Raw genomic sequence first — 21,701 nt, 5'->3', positions numbered from 1 at the left:
CATGCGTTTACTTAAACTAAAAGTTTCACTTAATTAGCGAGTGCTCCGAACTTCCTCTCAACGTTCAAAGATAAAACTCGAGATGAACGTTATTTCTGTAATGATCGGTTATTTACTTTATCAGAAGCTTGAAATTAATATGAAAATATTTGCAAAACAGCGCGCATTCATTTGAAGCTAATTTAATCTCTGAAAATCCAGCGAATAATAAAGGCGTCTGCGGGCTAATGAGAAACATTCTTACCAGTTTAATTCACATCCCGTTTTCTCAAAAGTCATGATAAATGAATATATAATTTACGATAAATATTAAATTGGAAAAGAAAATTTCGCAAACAGTGACGGTACCAATAACTTTATCTATTGTTATTGTTTTGCGTTGTTTAACGAAGAAACATACGTTTAAACTTATACGTCTAAACATGTCTAAATTACAGAGCCGTCATACTGGACATGGGTGAATTAAAAAAATTTACAATAAGTGACTTCCCTATATGGTGTCTATAAAACCGTGGGACCGATTCTCTCTTCCTGAACGTTGGGAGTCCTCCATCCCTTTTCGCGTTTTGGGACTATCTTCTGGCTTTGCAATTGGCTAGTATCCTGTGAAAGAAGGAATGTTTTAAAGTTTCTACACGTCGCGAAGGTGATGAAAAACCTTCGCCACGGGACAACGTACTCCCGTGGACCTGCCTAATTACGACGAGTTTTAATAGTCCCCCAAAGGAAAGGACTTTTATGGCTGCATTTCTTCGCTACTCCCGCGTTAAAGACCGATGCGAATGACTTTTGGACCTATCGCAGAATGAGTCCTACTAACGACCAAATCTTAGGAAACCGATTAATGGTATCCTATTTATTGGCAATGGCTCGTGTATGACAACAGAAGAGAAGTTATACGATCAATTGCGTAAGTTACGTGTCAGCACCAACGCAGCAGTACAATTTACATTAATTCAATTTTTCTATTATTCTGTAATAAATTAAATTCTATAATATATTATAATATAATAAATTCTATAATGCTATAATATTATACTATAACAAACTGTCTACACTTGCGTCTGTCCCTGGCTTTAACCACTCAGGTGTGGGAGCACCTTTTGCATTCTTGCCAGAAGCTTTTGAGTTACAATAGTTACATAACTGTTTAGCCTTTGCTCAGAACGTCCTCATTACGTTATATGAGAATAGGTGCATGTATTGAAGTTCCTTCTAACTTATTTGAGTGGAATAGAACATTATACCTTTTTGATCGCTAACTGTTGTATAAGCGTTGAAAACAATATTATCACTTTGCAAATACCAAAAACATTGAAAAAAATAGACATAAAAGATCAGCAAAATTAAAACATTCTAGCTTCTGCTTAATGCACAGTATTAAATGCAGAAGAGTTGTAGAATTTCGCTTTCACTGCATATTTTTCAATTACATGTTTTTTTGAAGCAACAACTGTTCGTACATTTGATTATTTATGGTTAATCCAACAGAACTGTATTTACTTTCTTTATTTTAGCTTATAAAAAAAGAGAAAAAATTTTAAAAAATGTCAACATTACGCGGTGTTCCCAGGCGGTCACCCATCCAAGTACTGACCGCGCCCAACGCTGCTTGACTTCGGTGATCGGACGAGAACCGGTTTTTTCAAAGCGTGATATGAACGTTGACAAAAACTCGATTTTCTAAGACGAGGGCACTGGCCTCGAGACGTTAGTACTAATACAAGAAACAAGTGAAAATGGCTATTTTTTTAATTTGATTGCTCTCGGAGCAACTAAATAGCAATTCACGTTGCCAAGAGCAAAAAGGAGGGGGAATCGATGAATATAGACCAACTAACTGTAAGTCAACTGTTCTATAAATGTTTCTGTAATTTGTGTATCTGTTCAACTTTTAACCCTCGAAAAACCGAGTGTTTGGAATTACTACTTTGCGAAGCAGATACGGGGTTAAAACTGAGCCCACGTTAGCTAGGTAAAAACTAATGAAAAAACCATCCCGTTCTGTCGCAGAAGTAAAAGGCTGAACACGAGTCATAGCTAAAAATCAGCAGGCTGTTATTCGGTTTTTCTTGTTATCTGGTTACCACTCAGGCTTGCCAACGGTAGGACCAAAAATCGTCCGCATCGTTCTATGTCGCAGATCTCACGGTAGCAAGAGTCACGGAACAATACAACCATAAAAGGCCTCTTCCTTTTGGAGACTCTAGATACTCGGCGTGGTCAAGTGGGCCCACATAAGTCCGTCGTCCTGAGGGAGAGGTTTACCACCACCTTCCCGGCGCGACATGCAAAAACTTACGGCATTCTTTTTCCCTCAAGACGCTGATCATTCGTACGGTTGAAAAACAAATCCAAAACGTTGCGACGTAAGGATGATAGTCTTCCAGCGTTTAGGGGAGGGACACATTTAACATTTAGTTCCTAGCGAACAATCATGGTTACATGGGAATTTATTAATAAACGATAAATATAAAAGTGGTATAATAATGTCCAAATTCCAGTAATAATTTTTAACAGTATTTAGATTTATTAAAAAAAATTAAAGGTTGTTTTTAACTAAGAACTATCTTAAAAGAAAAAAAGAAAAATTGATCTAACATTTGGCAAGGAGACAATCGTTCGCGTTTTCGACATCGAACACACAAGAGGAACAGACACTCAGCATTCGGGGCGTTACAGTTAGTTCAAACAATACAGTTTTTTGACTGATTCGGTAATTTTGCCGAAGCGATAATAAGGCAACGTTCATATGATACCGTATGTTCACGAAAATTGAACTTTCACGTGTACATCCACTTTCTCTGTTTGTTTATTCAATTTATTGTGTGAGCACTGTCTTCGGTTATTACCGCTTCAATAAAACTATTGAATCGACCGAAAAACCGCATGGTCTAAACTAACTGTTAGATCTCTTTCACACAGCGATTCATGAATCGCGATTCACGTACACGATACTGCAGCCACGTGCAAATGCAACAATTGGTTTAAGCGTCTTGTCAACCGCCTCGATACGAAAAAAGTATCATGACTTTGTCTCTCCCGAGATTCGCCGTTTGAACGATGCACTGAGTTACATCCACTATGTACGGTCGGTGTTCATCATACATAATACATGTGAAAAAGGTCTTACTTTGTGCACTTCAAGTTATTTACTTCACTTGTACAAGGTCCATACAAAGTTATTTTGTTAATCCTCGGAGTAAGGACCGTTTAAGATATGTGCTCGGATCAATTGTGACCCATACACGATCACTTTATCAGGTTTCCCGTGAGCCGGCCATAAAAATACGAGGATTAAAAACGCGACCCCGTGTTGTACGATCTGACCGCCAGGTACAAATTGCTGGCGCGACCCATGACTTCGGTAACACTGTCACCAGAAAATACTTCATCGGTGTGGAGAAGTAAATAGATTATGCCACCCATCCTGGGTGACTGTCAACTGACGCGTCCCATCAGTCCCAATTCCCCACCTGATTCCCCTACAACCAGTTCAGACGAGTTGCCTCTTTTGACTAGTTGTGCAATTAGCATGTCTACTTCGGTAGCTCTTGTGAGGATGCAGAGAGAAATAAGTATTATGTAGGCCGCTGAGGTGCCGTTTGGCTTTTTCGCCTGTAAGCCGAAAGTGGTAGAATTTGTACCATCGAATACTGATTTTGTGGTTGCGATTTCGCGTTAGAATCAAAATTTCCCTTTGCATAATGACAAGTTGGTGATTGTTTAGACGGGGATCGAAGATATGAAGACTATTTATATAGGTCATATGATCCATACGGTGTGTTTTCATCCACTTCTTTGGTTCCCTAGTTTGAGGTAGATTTGCGTTTTTGCTAAGCATCGATTTCCCTACGGGTCTGCGCTCACAACAACCTCTCCGTGGTGAGATCTGGGAAATCCGTAATTATCGAGCTAATGACTGTGAAATGTTAACATGCATTATGAGTTGTATTTACAGATGGAACTTACAATACTTCACAGAGATACAGAAAAAAAGAAAACTTTAAGGATTTTTGAGTTTTTTAGCAGGGGCAAGTAAGAGGGCAAGAAGAAAGTGTGAGTCCGAAAAGGGAACGGGCTGGCGGTGTTAGTGTAGTACTTTTGAATATTGTATTATGTCATTGTACTGTGGGGACAATACGTGTTTGTACATTGGTAGGTGGAAACGAGTCATTTTCTCAACGTGTAGTGTTGCGAGGGTTAATAGTCATCTAAGTTTAGTTAGGTAAGTGACAATTCGCAATCACAGCAGATGCGCGTACAAACTATCTCAACTGTCTGATATAATCTTGCACTTTATTTAAATAATTGTGAAAACAACAATAAACACAAATATATGTTCAAACTGAATAGAGAGTGGAGAGTGGTAAATGTTAATATCGTTTCCTGAAAAAAGAAATAAAAAAGGTAAAAAAGCCAACATTACGCGGTGTTCCCAGGCGGTCACCCATCCAAGTACTGACCGCGCCTAACGCTGCTTGACTTCGGTGATCGGACGAGAACCGGTTTTTTCAAAGCGTAGAATGAACGTTGATAAAAATCAGATTTACTTAGGACAATGATATCATACATTCTTAATGATCCACTAAAACAAGTGAAAGCATTTATTTTGTTAATTCATTCTTTTTTTTAAATATATTGATAACAATATTCATTCATTGGGTCGGTTTTGGCAACTTGTTTGGGTATACTCTGCAACGACAGATGATAGTACCATCTTTTGAAAAAACTAATACGTGACGAGTTATGTATCCTTTTAGAGGACTTGGTCTGGCTGGAAAATATTTATTCATATTTACCGTTTTATTCTTCTGTAACACAATCACATGTGGTCTCTAGAATGTACAATATGTCTGCAAAATGGCACAAATGAGACCCGATAAGCATAAGGCGTACACGATCGATAATTTTGTCGATTTAAAGATTGATCATAGACCGAGTAATCCTGCTTTCATTTAATGGATAAGAAAACAACTAATAAATAAAATACGTTGTTTCACACGTTAGTTGTGTGTGAATTAATACCCCTGTAACATGGAGCAGAAAATAACATAAAGGAAGAAAATTTCTTAAATATTAATCTATGTATTGTTGCCTAGTATGATATTTTATAAAACAATTACTAAGATGCATCCCCAGGTTGTCAGAACAAGTACGACTGTAATATGTTATTTGATATCTTTTTCTGGACTTATTTCGTCGAGACCAGTCCTTGCAATCCTTCCCAACTCCTATTAGAATGACATGTAGCTTTCCATTCAAACACAGATCATCAAAACTGGAGGTTGAAGTAGAAGCTTGATCACGAGTCTGGCGAAAATCTCCTCTCAATTGATCAACTAAAGTTTTTATATACCGCAGATGACTACGCGGTTATTCTTTTCTGTGTTTTTTTTACTGTCTTATAAATGATATATAAATTAATTAAACATATTTCTAAACACCCCAAAAATAGCTTACGCCACCATTTTAAGGAGTTCTTTAGGAAACAGTATGTTGAGGCATATTGATCCGCACGATCAACACCGCCCATACGTTTTATGTAGTTTATTATAACATTGGATTTTCTTACAGTAACTACAACCACCTCGTAAAATCCTTTTTACAAGCGTCATTCCTGCATTATTCTAAGTGGTCAAACAAGTGGCGATCCTTTTGGTTTGCCATGCTAGAACTAAGGTATTACCTTTGCGATATGCTATTGTAGATTTCTTGTGGAATTTTGATTCTTTTATCAAATTTGGTAACTTCTTCCTATTTGTTAAGATGCCGGTTCAATGGCATTTCGGTTTGCGTAATTCTTTAGCTAAGACATAGCTTATATAATACCGATCCGTAAACGTATAGTGTTTTTTAGCACAATTTCACGATGAACTTCACGTTGTTTAAATTGTAACGCGAGTTACCACCACCGTGAAGTTGTGTACTTCCTTATTCCCGGTTAGGGTTATAAAGATATTAAATTGTCACAACACTATTACTAATTGCGAAATATATATAATCTGAATTCACTGTATTATACAACTGGTTTTGTAGTTACGTTTGCGAAGCTCAGAAGGCTTATTAGGTAGAATTTATTGGGACTGAAAACTGAGGACGTCTCGCGAATTCAACGATGTCGTTTCCAGAATGATCTCGAATAATAACTGAACGAATACTCTGAAGTATCTTTTTAGAATAACTTCGCCTTTCTCCTTCCATATCAAACCGTCAGCAAGAGCCGCAGAGCATAGTCCAGCGAGGTAGCCCTTGGTAACCCAACTGACCAATTAGTAAACGTTTGAGGTTTATCTAATGGAAATATACTGAATTGTTCAGCAAATCAACTCGCCGGACATTTCCCATGTAAGCTAGCCGAAAATCCAGCAGCTGTAGTGTACGTATGAGTTGCAAACGTTGACGACTTTAACTCTCACGTTTGAGTATGCCTTTTGAGTATTTTATCAGAGCGAACCGGCAGTATCCCAGGCACGAGCCATGGTTGGCTCAGAAAACCCTACAATGGGTTATATCTTTGAGATATGTGGTCATGGTGACCGGTGGTACCTGGGTATGGTAACGTTAGGTGGCTTGGGACCCCTGATGGGGTTTGGCTCTGATCTTCCAGATTCGTGCACCACATGTGGTTCGCTTATGACGTGGAGAAGAAAATCATGATAATGTACAGAGCCAATGTAGCCGAGAAGGTTTGAATTCTTATTATAAATCGGCTAGAGATATTATTAACGTTTCTACGTAATTTCGCGTCAGGTTTCGATATCGCGAAACATATAGTGTCCCTAAACACCAAGAATTTCATCCAACAACATTTGTAAAGGTGTAGTGGAATTCTGATTGATATTGGAAGGTCAGGCCTTATCAATTTCTCTGTTGCGAGAGCTCTATAATAGGGCAGAATACTACAAACATAGCTAGTATTTGAACCTACTATCGTATAAACTTTAATACCCCATTTGGTTGGTTTCTTCGGGTTGTAGATAATGAATGAAATCCTACCTTTGAATTTCATAGTGGACTCATCCATAAAAATTTGTACTTCCAATGTAAAATGATTCAAAAATTTTGAATTGATGTACTCAAGGAAGCAATTTACTAGCTGTAAATGTGTTCTTGGATATGTATTTTGTGTCGAAATTGTTTTCAAATGAAACATTCAAACAATATGACTGAACCTGTCTCTCGGAAATGTGTTTGAATAAAAAGGAATGTAGCTTACATTATTCCTTGACCAATACTCTTGTAAGTTTGCTAACGACATGGTCCCCATATTTATTATTACTCCAATAAGTGCCCACATTTCTTCGACAGTCACACTGTGCCAAGTTCGCCATATCGTACGATGATAGTGTCTTTCTTTCTAACTTCTTTCTGGCATAATTATTTGTTTGAATAACTATTTCATCCATGAGTCATTAATAAAATACAGCTTTAAAAAATCCAATGGTTCTTTTGTGTCTGACGATACTTACGGTCTTGCAGATTTTTCACCAGCTATGAACTGTATTTTCGAGAGTATTTCTTCGGATTCTATACAACTAATTCATTCAGAATTCTTCTGCAGTATCACTTTCATACTCATTGTCTATTATCCTGATTTTTCGCCTTCTTACACCATTTACTTCATCACTATCTTTATCCGCTACTTTCCTTCTCTAAATCGCCCAGTGCTCTATGTATAAATGTAATTTCATCGTTCAACGGCAAAAAATCAAACTCATTTTCACTTGAGCTGATTGCTTTACCACATTCCATGCTTATAGGGTTCAAAAAATTTGAAAAAAATATTCCTATTGCCACAACTGCTAAACTCAGATTAACGCCGAAAACGCAGTTCAATTCCTGAGAAATCAGGTCACCGTTACCTTACCGACATCGCTTCACCAATAATCATTTTACCGATACGATTTCACCGACACGCAGAAAGAGGAATAATCTATAATACTGTATTGGCATCAACGCTTCGAGTTTCAAAAAAATCAAACCCAAATAAATCGACTTAGTACGTCAAACCTACTAGTGACCGAGAGTCACCTCTCAAGTTATCGCATCAAATCAAGCGGTGATCTCTCGAAATCGAGAGTCATCTCTCGAGTTGAAAGGGTTAAGATCTTCATAAATACAAGTCCTTCAATGGGATTCCTATTGTAAACAGTTCCTCTCGGTCGATCACTGAGTCAATTTTGAACAGCTGACTGTCGGCAGTCTTTTGGGTTACACTACATCTGTGTGTGTTACCTACGACGTTCTTTTCAGCAAGCATTTTTGATTTTTAAAGTTATATAAAAATTAAACCGTAAAGGTCGCTTCCCATTGCTGTAACGGGCTTGTTCGGTCATAAATTGTGCGTGCTCGGCGAATTTTGTTCGAAAAGACGTTCCCACTAGGCGAGTATAGGTGCATGGTCGCTTTGGGTTTGCCGGGCTCGTTTGGTGATTAAGCAGATCATGGTGCAGGCTCGCTGGGTACTTCAGACCCTCCTGCTCGTAGAGTTGACAGTTTCAAGTGGACGGCGAACGCGCTCGCGGCCCGAACTTACAGCAATGGGAAGCGACCTTAAGAGATACAATAAAATGTACTACGACCTTTTTCTTCTATTCCTCTTCCTGAACACGTTGTCTGGGGAAATTTTGGTGTAGGCAAAATTTCTATTAAAGTTTCACCGTGTAGTAAGGCTTCGAGCGGTGGAACCAATTGATGCGGCGGTTCTTCGATTCAAATCGGTGCTAAGGGTGCTACTGTTACGTTCCGAACAGGAAAATTTTAGAAAATTTCCAGTTTGGCTATTACGTCGGCTGAAATGTGTCACAACAGTGCTTTGTCATTATGTATTTTTTTTAATCTGGCATATTCTACCCTATGATGTTCAAAATTCAAAACTGTAATCATTGCCTTTACTCGTTCTCTCCTTGGAATCGTCTTCGAAAGTCGACGTCGCTGGTGTGCGTGTTCGTGTGCGTGTGCGTGTGCGTGTGCGTGTGCGTGTGCGTGTGCGTGTGCGTGTGCGTGTGCGTGTGCGTGTGCGTGTGCGTGTGCGTGTGCGTGTATGTATGTGTGAGAGAGAAAAAGAGTGCGCGCGAGTGTGTGTGTGTTTTTTTAAAGCCTCGAGAAGGTGAACGCGAACACCTTCGTTGTATCTAGTAACGTTACATTTCGCTGTTTGAAATTTGTGGGTTCTCATTCCTTCGAATGTGTGTATACTGAACGTACGATTTCCATCTTCTATCGCGAACTGAATATCTTATAGCCTGCGATGCCTAACATATTTTTTGTAAACTGCTCACCTAGGCAGAGTGCACCTACATCTTGCGCAAGTAGGAATGGAAAGGGTTGTTTTCATTTTCGACCTATTCTAGGTCAAATGCCCTAGAATAGGAATGAGAACCTCTCCATGTTCTGTTTCCGTGCCCGCGTAAAAACTACACACACAACGCGCGACACGACGACCGCGAGAGCGACGACGTCGCTCGTCGCGGAAAACGAACGTTTCCCACAAAGAAACTGACGAAAGAGAAAACGCACGACATGTTGGATATAAGCTGACGAATTACGTGAGAGCTCACATGACGTTACCTCGTGCTAGGACCTCACATCGATTTAGCAGGTAAACCATGTATTGGTGATCCGCAAAGGATCCTGCCTGTCCTAGCTTCCGCTAATCAGCACTCTTCGTCGACAATTCGCGAGGTGCGTGATGAGAGCCTGTGGGTTCATTCTTTTCTTTCTTACTTTCTTCATTTCCATTATTCTTAATATAATAGTATGTTTTTCGAGCATAGTTCACGGGCGTGAGTAGACTCATTGTCCACGTTAAGCCTGTAACCGCGTAGCCCGTTCAATAGTGAAAATTTGACTATACATACAGTGCATATAAGTTTAAATCCGCGTGTATTCTCTCTTTCTTTCAGTTTACCAGCGTATCATAGCAACTTCTACAGGCACCCTATATAATGACGAGGTTTTATCTAGGACCTCGATTTTGTGACTACGATCGGAATTTTGTATTGATTTCTTGAATTGCGTGAGTTTCTTCTATTATTATAATTTTTATTTAGTGTATTGGCTTTGCTATTATTCATGTATTTATGTTATATTAATTTGATATCCAATTTCTTGACCACGCGATAATGTCATTTCTATGCTCCTCGTGGTCTAAAGGACATTGATATCGCGCTTCGATATCGTGGATTTACCTTGGTGTCCTTACGGCTACCTTGGCACAGAGAGTCGCGTGAATAACACTTTATAATATTTCTTGTTTTAATTCTTTTTCTTTCTTTTATACCATATGCTTTTATTGATATTATATATTTGTTTCTTGCTCGCAACAATATAATAATTCTGTGTGTATCATATTATTTTACAACAATTGCGTGCTTATTTTGTGTAATGCGCTTCCCTTCTGGTTTTGTTATATATGATTATTATGTTCTTTTGTTTTACGTTACTATTAACTCGAATTGGTTAACGGTATTATATTTGCTTACGAAGCATAAAATCTTTGAGAATATATAGTCTCCACTTCTTGAAAAGTAATCACGTGTAACGGGGCCCGTGCGGGACTAGATGATTTCCTAACTCATTTACCATTATCCTTCTGAATAATTAATTAATAAATATAATTGATATTCTCGCGTATCGTGTCCGATCTCTTCTTGGATTGACAAAACAGAGTAGTTTGCTCAATTAGTCACTTATAAAGAACATGAGTATATTCATTTATAAAATACATCTCGGTTGGTCTAGCCATCCCGTAACAAAATCGTAATTAACGAGTGGAGTTACGAGCTCTGCACGTAACACTACTCAGAAACGACTAGCTGCATTCATAAATTTCAACGAATTTTCATAGAGTCAATTGTAAAATGTTTGCAGTTTTAAAAAACTGTCCGTGAAGAAGATAAATGGGGCAACATTCTAATTTTTTCAGATTTTTAAATTTGTGCCCACTACGAAAAACCGCATTTATTTAAAACAATTGCAGAAAAATAGTTAGAGACAATTACTTCTTAATTATAGTGAAATTTTTATTTACTACTTCAATGTCTTCGCTGTAAATAACCGCGAGCTGAGTCTTATGCGTTTATTAGTTCAGGAGCTATGAATCTTTAAAAAAAGAGTTTGTGATCTATTTTAAGCAACTATAAAATTTATAACTTTTAAAATCTTGAAAACGCCTTTGCGATACATTTAAACATCGCTAAAGACTACAACATATTAAAATTTGAACAAGATCCGCAATCCTACTCCGAATAGTGTTCGATATGACGAACTGATCGAAGTGACGATCTTTTTATGTTAATAGATCCTATTTTCAAAACATGCATATCTATCGAGAGATCATAAATACAAATATGGTATTTTCGCTGCAACGTTTTCGCGGTGTTGTTTGTGGGTCCTCCAGTCTATTGCAGTCTATTACATGGACTTGTTGACTGGGGAGCAAGTACCGACTACTGTAAGCGTTGACAATTATGTATAGGCCACTGATCCTCGCTGACCAAAGTCTCGACCTTTGATCTCCCGCTGTGAGACCGACTGAGACAATACTTTTCCGAGGTCCCAGGCATCCTTTTGATGTACATATACATACATCGAGTCTGCCATGAAGGTATTAATATATCTGCAAAATTACAAAATCCTCCGATTCGTAGTTTACAATATAGACATATTAACTTTCAAGGATTATTACTGCAAAACGCAGACTCTATGTATGGGACATTTTGTGACTCATTTAAGATCTACCACCCCTTAAAATATTAAAACGTGTACACGTTACACCCTGTATAATATAAATATTATGACTCCTTCGTGATTATGGAACTCTTCAAAACAGTACTTAAAACATAGAAATTTGTTATATCAGGCACATTATATAATAGCATAATTGTCGCATATGGAACAACATGGCGGATGTATATCTGGTTGTGAAAAAACGAGATGTACTGGATTTTCAATTTTTTGGAGTTTTTCATCAATATATCCACTTTGACAATCATTACTATCATTACCATATCGTATCCAAGCGTACAGTTATATTCAAGGACCTTATTTAATCTCCGACTTGCGGTTGCGTTGAAAATTTTATTGTTTTATGCATACATGTATGGTGGGGACTGAGGCGCATATAAAGGACCCAGCACGAGCGGTCTGCGTGACCTAATTGTAAAGTTTGCCCCATGTGCCGAGTGATCTGGCCATGCCGAACTCTGCACAAATTGACAAAAGCATGGGAAGCAATCATAGTTTAGTATTTTGAATTCATTCAATTAGGTTTAAGTAAGCCAAACTTACCAATAGAATTTCTAGTTCCTTTATCTTGTCGCACTTCACGTGTTAAATAAAGGTTGATGAAATATAATTAAAACAGAGCTTATTTTTTTTCTAAAATATGTATAGTTTATTTTGTTTCTTCGTTGCAAGATTTTTTATTAAACTTCTTGAAATTGAAACCTTTTTTGCTCTTCTTGATTTTTTCGACGTGTAACACTTGTAGTTTTGTAACAATTATAAGCTTTGTTAAAACATACATGCTAAAGTTATCACAAATATACAAAATTTAATGTTAATTTTGCAGTGAGCTGAATTTCTGAAATATGCTTTTCACTACTTTTCTTTTCAATCAATAAACTGGGAGTCTTGTTAATTACTCTTATTATGGAAATTTAATTTGAAACATAATTTTGTACTGGAATAAATCTCTGTTACCTTAAGGGGGTATAATAGTCACGTGACTTTCCGAGATTGACAGGTCGGTATCTGCTGTTACAATTTTCGTTATAGGAATAGTACTACCTACAGACACACGGCTGTCTAATGAAGGCGAGATACAGTCATTCTATGGTTCAAAACTGGAAATGCGAGTTAGAAAATTTCCCCTTCCATTACATATCTTACTATATCAGCTACGTGTACGTGAGCTTGGCATTTCGGACATTTACGAGAAGCGATGTGAGCCTTACTCTCTCGCTCTTGAAACACTGAGATTCAACTGTTCAAGTTGCCAGCAAGCCCCACGAGCTAGGCACAAGCTTTTCATTTGCCCAAATATTTCCTTTTTTCCATTTGTAAAATGGAGCAGACGCGGGTCTAGCCTTCAAGAGGCCTGAGACGTTCCAAATTTTTGGAACCTCATTAAAATAAATAAATTATGCAGAATATGTATTGCTTTATTTTTATGCAAAATTAAATACACATAATATTAAGAATATTTAGATCAAGCATTTGAAAAGACATCTATTTCACATCTATCGCGATAATAATGTAGCTATATAATCCAAACTCTAGGTGTTAAAAGCTAACAATAATTCCGTAAACTGGCGTAAACTATTATCAGATTTATTTGAAATTTTTGGCAGTAGTTCCTAATACTATTCTGCTCATTTACATGTACAAAATTTCTGGTTAAATGATATATATTTTTATTGTTGTACGGGGAATCCCTGTCTTATGGGTCCTGAGGCAATCACCTAGCACTTATGCGTAAATTCATTACTGATTCGATCCTGAGAGATTTTTATGAAATTTTGAGGGATGAATCCTAAGATCAAGCGATGACATTGTAGGAAATATCTCTATGTGCATTTTTTATGAGCAATTAAAGCAAGTTCGTTTATACGTATTTAAACAATAATAATAGTTTCAAAGAAGGCTGTTGCGTAGATGCGAATGATGATTTCTTTCTGAATGACAGATCCTATGTTCCACACCCAGTATGGAAAGGACTTTTCTGTTTTATTTTAAATATTTAAATTGTATGTAATATTACTTCACAAATACTGCAATTTTGATACATAAATTTTGATTCATAAATACATATCTAATAAATATTTGAACTGTTCTCTACAATAAGTATATATTGCGTATATACATATATATTCATATACCTGTACATGTATTTACAATTTACAAAGAATTAAAATAACGTGCCTGACGTTCTGACCAGCCGCTGCGTCCAATGCACACAACTACACACAATACGTAAGAAAACAAATGCAGTAAATCACATATACACGGAAACATTATACGTATTTCGATGCTGTTGCATCTAGGGCCAAGGCAGTGGAAGTTCCCCGATAAAATACACAGAAAAGAGTAGAAGAAAGTTCAAATGTATGTATCTATATGTTAGATATACATTTATAAACGAAATTTTGCATTTAAAAAGTTCAATATTTGTAAAATACTGTTACATGCAATTTAAATATTTAAAGAAAATACTTCTTTTCACTACTAACTTCTGAACATATAGCAGGGCGTGCGATACTACTGAAAAGAGGATGATTCTACATACATATAAAAATAAACAGAAAATAAAGAATACAATTCTTTTTATAAGGTACTTACCTTCCGGGGAAATAAAATTTAAAGATTCGTCTAATATATGTGTACCTCATTATTTTCGGGCTTCATACATGTATAGCGGTCATTATTTTCGGTTTATGTTTACATGTAGACGCCTTTCGCGGTTGTACAACACGTCTGGCTAAAGCCTGCATATAGATTGGTTTTGATTGTTAAGAAATACGAATTGGCACGAGGTATTTCACAAAATGTCATCGTTTAATTTTTAGATTCATCCCCCAAAATTTCACACAATCCTCCGAGGATCACACCTAAGAGTCCTCTTCTAACTGTAAATTGGAAAGTGAAAATATTTGGACAATCGTTCACTTTACATTCGCCTTTTCTTTTCGCTTTCCAGAGTCGTCCCAAGTGGCCCGAAGCGCCGAGCTCATGTATACGCGACTCCTGCGGTGGTGTGTGTAGTGGAGGAGAAATTTTCAGTAACTCGCATAATCAATTTGAGTATCACAGATTCTGATTTCACATCGACAACTAAATTTGCCGGTCAATTAAATTTGTCACATTTTTTATTCTGTTATATTCATAACTCGGCCAAAAGCAATGCTAAGACACACGTTTACGAAAGCTAATTTTTCGGCCTTCTAAGGAATGCTGCGCTGGATTGAGCTTTTCTCTAAAAATCTTCTCATATAATGACGAGAAGTCAAAATATTATTAAATTAAAATATATTTGCACATCATTTAAAATTACAAAATTTATAATTTCAAATTTTCTACTTGTTATTGAAATAAAATTCTGTATCCTACACCTAAACATAGTACTTTATTTGATCAAATTCGGTCCAAATATAGTACAGTATTCCTAAATAAGTTGCAACTATTTGTTGCAATGTAAAATAATCTGTTACGAACAGTAATAATTTGCGGATGGACATAAGTAACTGACACAATGTCGAACAGTGAATGCAATATAGAGTGAAATGTCAGTAGTGATAGTGTGATATATATCAATTCTATAATAAACATAATACGTTAATACGTCTGTAACCATCATAACAAATTTCAGTTAATTAGGCATTAAATAATACGAGACCAGAGTCTGTATAGATTGTTTGCAATAACACAGTTCAATAAACTATTATTAATTTGCCCCATATCAAAATATAGATTATTCAGACTTGCGATATGTATTTGCATGGTTGAACATAAATTATAATTTCATAAGAGAAATTTAAATTAATAATCAAAGAAAAGGAGAACAATACATTGAAATATATTTATTCATAAACAGAAATTCAAAATTTGAAAAGAAGACAAAAGGATTAATTATTGCAAAAAATTTATTACTTGTATTACGTTGTGTTCCGTTCGAAGAGGCAATCGCGTTTATTGCTGCCAAATGTGGGAATCCGAGTTTCTTTTAAATACTTTGTTTATTCATTCGTACGTTCGAAAATTCCACATCTGGTAGAATGAAATAATTTCGTGCTTTCTTCGAGCGGAGTATTCCTTTCTAATAACCATCGAGGGCTTTCGCCAGCTCATCCTCTTCGGACTCACAGAGGGTTGACGCTGACTCGCGGGACAACACGGCCATAAAAACATTCGGAAAATACGCGCGTGGGCCCACTCGAGCCACGCTATTCCGGGGTTCGTTCTTCCTCCCCAATTTTCGCGGCCTTCGACCTGAAGGAGAGGTCTCCTCCACCTTTGTCACGAGGAAGTCAGGGCGGTTCCTTTGCCCCCATCAAGGTGACTAAGGGGATCTTCCTTCTTTGGGTCGAAGGCCAATCAATGCCGATTTGTTTCGTCGCACAAAATCGGTGACGCTCTTAAAGTCGCGCGTTTTGAGGGATGTAAGTGGATGAGGAACGGACCCCGGAAAACAGAACCAGGAGGCATTCGAGTCTTGGATCGGAACGCAAAAAGAAGTCAGAGCCGTGTGAACTTTACCACGTCAAGAGTCGACGTGGGGACTCTTTATTTTCATTAGTACATACCACTGTCGAGGTCCATCCAGAAATATTGAAACAGTCACTCAACATTAAATTGGCATGCGGCAAAACGAGTGTCGCGATTACAACGTTAACCGCGAACCGAACACGTTGTTATAACTCAATTACTAAATTTTAGAATAGTAAAACCACAGAGTTTACTAATTAACACTAAAATTTAAATGTTTGGTATAAGATATTGTTATCAAAATCAGGGTTAATGTATTATACGTTTTGCAACCACATATCATGAATTCTGAAAAGTAATTAATTTTAATATTAAATTGCTGCAGAATTTTACTTCTGATATATTTTCATATTTCAAAGTATGCTGTACAAGCAATTCTTATTACTACATATTGCCTACATATAGTGTAAATACATTAACCCTTTGCACTCGAAGTTTATTTTGAGTCATATTACCAGCAACTCGAAGCCATTTGAGTGAAAAGATCATATTCACATGTAAGTTCATGATATACGCATTGAAAGAAAAGTCATCGTTGTATGTTATTATTTTTATTGTATGTTGTTATTGCTGTTATCGAGAGCATAACAATCTGCGAGCCGCGACCGTCATTTGTCACCAACAGCGAAATATCCTATAACTAATTTTTACGATTTGTTTTTGTTCTCATGTTAAAAACTGAAAATTAATTCCATTGTCTCCGTAGCGGAGCCCTCGAGTTTGAAGACAAATTTAAAATGGCTCCGCTCCGGAGCCCTCGAGTGCAAAGGGTTAAATGTACAAGCGAGAAATTTCTTATACTTCCCACGTATGAAAAATTCTTATTACTATACAGGCCACGTTTTAAATAATTAAAATATTCGATTTAAGATTTAAAATCAGTAAAATGATGTCCCAACTAAACGACTGAATATCCAAATCGAAATTAAGCGTTCTCATAAATCTTTTATATATTAAATAACATATGAGTTTATTAGTAAATCGTGATTAAAATTCTATTTTCATAATTAGTCTTTATCGTAAATGTACCGATGAATAATAAAGAAAGCACTGAATAACAGAGAACGTAGATGATTAAGATTTGGTTAATCTAGTAGTAACTAATTAATCACGAATAATAAAAGGAAACAAAAAATACGGCGTGGGTGACAAAATAAGTGAATGACCTAACAATTTTAATGAGAATAATTCCCAATATTTTATGAAATTTCATTTACAACTGACAATTTCAAATTTTCAGTTTATTAGACCGTTTTCATAGTTATGAACATATTTAACACTTCAAGTGCGAATTTGTTGAAGTGACAAAGAAACGATTTGTTTTACTTGCTGTAACTACTTATGAAGCCTTTAAAGATGTATTGTATATGTATCTTGTACATATGCAAACATAAATTAAGACTAGTAAATAAACAATTAAAACGAATACTTACCAAGCTGTTCTTGATTTTTTTAAAGTGAGTGTTTTCAATTCTTCAACGAGAAAAGTATCTTACCTGGAAATAAAATAAAATTTGTTCATATTATTCTAATCATACGCAACACTGCATTATTATTTAAAAGCGATATATGTAAACTCCAATTTTGATTAATTACTAATTTTTATTAGTCATTAAGTAATCATGACTTGCATGAAAAATTATGAGAACGTTAATATTTCTGAACATCTTTTTTCGGTATATGTTATCGCCGTTCAGTTTTAGTTTCAAAAATATTCGCAAAAAAACAGTTAGTGTTATTACATTGAAATTTGCTTATACACATGCATCGGTGAATGTATTTTCACTTATTTTTTTAAGAAAACGTAAAATTTAAATTCTGCCCATACGAGAGTCCGTATTTAAATAATTAGCGAAATATTACTAATACTGCCTGCACCCTCATCCCGTAAAGGGGTCTTGCCCAGACCAACTCTGATCCGTCTTCTTTTTTCAATTAGGAGAATATTGAAATACCGATAGCTAATTAAACGTATAAAAACATTTCGTTGAAATTCGAACTGTATGGTCACAGTATCGATTTTAATATTCTCCTAATTGAAAAAGGAAGACGAATCAGAGTTGGTCTGCGAAGGACCCTTTTACGGAGTGAGCGTGCAGCGGGATGCACGCATTGAAGCTTTGAATTTCCCCGAAGCTAATATTTACTAATATTTTGGTAATTGTCGAAATAAGAGTTCGCATATGAAGAAAACTTGAATTTAACGCTTTGTTAAAAAAAATAAGCAAAAGTACAACATTTTTTCGACCGCCCTGATTGGTTCTTTGCCTTTCTAACCTAAACGTAACTGTAAAAGAAGATAAGCGTGTACTAAAGTTAACATAAACTTATGTTTTTTAATAAATGTTCAAAAGACAAGATATAGATAGGATTAAAAACACTTTTCGGTATATCTCAGTCATTAAAGTCGAGTGAGGTATACATGTATAAGGAAAAGTTGTTCAGAATGTCGATGGTAAAACCTTACTTCAAAGTCAATGAAATCAGAGAGATCGCTCCTTTTCTATTTAATTACCTTTTATATTTTTATTCATAATCTATTGTTATGTAAAATTGTATGAAGATATCAGGCAAACTATTTCAAAATCAGTTTGCTTATTCAATAATTATTTAATACTAAAGACTGTTCTAGTTTGATATCATTAAAATATAATAAAGGAATACTGTTGTTTGCATCATCGAAATCCTCAAGAGGAATTAAATTATTTAAATTAACAAGACTATAATTTCTGTACCTACATGAATTACGTACACACATTGTTTGCAGAACATGTTCCAAGTTTAAAACTCCAACTCTGAATGCATAATTGTTGTCTATTTTCAAATATCTATCTGCTTACAGAAATCATTTTAAGCTTCAGAATTCGAATGTTACTGTACAATGTACACCTTCATATTTATCTGTAGAAACAACTTTTGCTTTCCCGTTTTCTCGAATAGCACGAAAGTGCAATTAAATTGAATTTCCTCCTACTTTCAGCAGCGCATTCTATTTACGGAACACAAAGCGAAATGTGACTTCAAGTTACAGGATTGCAAAAGAAGGAAACTGTTTTATTCTGCTATCATCTATGAGAATCTTCTATGTACTCCGATTTATTTAAACTATATTATCTTAATGAAATCAAAGAAGTAGAAACATTTTCAATAATCTGTTAATAGCGATATTAGGATTTCTTTATTGAAAGAAAGATAATATAACAAATAATTATTAAGGGAAAGTTTTAGTAGAGTTCTGCAGCAGCTTTTAGAATCTGGAAACGTCATTAAGCTATAACCATAGTCACAGATTGATAATTATTTTCGGTATAAGATACAAAGGATTTATGATATTTTTTTTTTTAATTTGTGACGATCTCCGTACAAATTTATTGAAAAAGTACTATGTAAAAATACCAACAAATTGCGACAAGTGGGTAACCAGAAGATTGTTCGAGTCTTGAATGATTGCATGAAGTGTGCCCACTTAAGGGGGTAGACTCGGATATAGTAGAGAGATGACATTACTTTCAAAATTTGGGAAAAATATGGGTTTACGAGAGCTAACTTCTCGTCCTAATATGAGAAGGCTTTGAGCTAGGAAAGGATTCATTCGAAAAACTAAAGTTCAACAGGGTGCACTCTGGTCACGATTTCGATCAGCTCTCTATTTGCACTCTCTCATTCGCTCTCTAAATTACATAAAACTGCTTGAACTTCACTATGAATGGTCGATTTTTGCTCTACTTTATAATATTCGGATTACTAAATGTTAATAAAATCTCGGTAAATTATGACCAAAGTGCGCTCCATTAAACTTTCTGCTTTCGAATGAACCCTTTCCCAACTCAAAAATTTGTTGTACAAGACCAAAAAATTAGCTCCCGTAAACCCTTATCTCGGCATTAATTTTTGCTGGGATATCGATAAAAGAGAATAAAAAGTGTGAAAAATTTAGTTAAGTTGAATTGCTGAAAATTTTCCCCTCCACTACCACACCACCACAGGAGTCGTGTGTACATGAGCTCGGCGCGTCGGGCCACTTCGAACAACTTCGAAAAGTCAACAGAAAAGGCGAATGTAAAGTGAATCTTACTTTCTCGCTCCTAAAACTGAAACATTGTCCAAGTTGCAGGTAAGCGGCACGAGCCATGCGCGATCTTCTCGATTATTCAAATATTTTTTTACTTTCCAATTTACATTTAGAAGCGGACTCTTAGGTGTGATCCTCAGAAGGTTGTATGACATTTTGAGGGATAAATCTAAAAATTAAACGATGACACTTTGTGAAATACCTCGTACCAATGCGTATTTCTTTCAACAATCAAAACCAATCTATATACAGGCTGTGGTAAGGCGCATGATACAGTCGCGAAAGGCGTCTACATGTAAACATAAGCCGAATATAATGACCGCTATACATGTATGAAGCTCGAAAATAATGAGGTACACATGTACTAGACGAATCTTTAAATTTGCAAAGACAGTTGGCAAACAGTCTCACAGTTGGTAGACCGTCTACAGACACTGTTTTGTGTCCTTATTTTTAATATCGCCAGTCATGTCGTTGAGTGCAGACTCTCTGCAGTTTTATAGATTGTTCGCAAATATTTAACATTTTTCTGCTATTTCTGTTTTCTCGATTTCAAAAGTATATATTCTGCGCAAACTGTAGCAGCAGCCTCAGTCAACAACATGACTGGAGACAATAATGATGAGGACACACGGCAGTGTCTGCAGACTGTTTGCGGACAATGTCTGTAAATCTGTACAGGGTTTTATACAAATTAAAAAAAAAACAGCACGTATGGAGGAAACTAAACGATGCTTTTAAACAATCAATGTTTTTTTCTGTAGTCGAACATGGGAGTGGCTCAATAATGGTGTAGGGTTATTTTTCATGATAAGGGGTTGGGAGTTTGGTATCCATAGGTAGCGCTATGTCTGCAGATATTGACACTTTGAATGCAAACTTAGAAGCAACTAGCATAAAAATAGATCTCGAGGAGAGATGGACGCTATAACAGGATAATAATCCGAGACATGCTGCGAAGTATTACGAACGGGGTGGTGCACAAGCGAGCTTTTGATATTACGATAGGAGGTGTCGCCGTTTAACAGTTGCGAGGAAGAGCAATTTTGATCTTTCTTATTAACTAGTAAAGAATGATTTATGATTTTTAGGCCGTCGATACTCTAGTCTCATACGGGCTCCATTTATTGAAACTCTTTCTTAAATTCTAATGCATTAATTTTTTTAATCATTGAAATAGTGATGCAATTCTTGAAATCAAGTCAAACAGAATTGAGAAAAATATATTGTTACAAAATTAAAAGCTCTGAAAGTATACAATGTTCAACAATACACGGTAGAATTCAACAGTAAGAGAGAAAACGCGTTGAATAATCGTAAAAAGATTCGAAAATTTGTTCAGAACATAATAAAAGAAAAC

The 21,701-nt window shown here is 36.1% G+C and overlaps 1 protein-coding gene and 2 pseudogenes across 1 annotated transcript in view; all 3 read right to left on the bottom strand.

Moving 5' to 3' along the window:
* Window positions 1-21,701, bottom strand: part of Cad87a (cadherin 87A) — a 298,057-nt gene that overhangs the window by 211,622 nt on the left and 64,734 nt on the right. The window lies entirely within an intron of this gene.
* On the bottom strand, window positions 1,549-1,669 carry LOC143188567 (5S ribosomal RNA; annotated as a pseudogene).
* On the bottom strand, window positions 4,418-4,538 carry LOC143188559 (5S ribosomal RNA; annotated as a pseudogene).

Source organism: Calliopsis andreniformis, chromosome 2 (genome assembly GCF_051401765.1).
Source record: "Calliopsis andreniformis isolate RMS-2024a chromosome 2, iyCalAndr_principal, whole genome shotgun sequence".
NCBI classification, from domain to species: Eukaryota; Metazoa; Arthropoda; class Insecta; order Hymenoptera; family Andrenidae; genus Calliopsis; species Calliopsis andreniformis.
The sequence above is the reverse complement of the archived record's forward strand: the minus strand, read 5'-3'. Positions and strand labels throughout refer to the sequence as shown.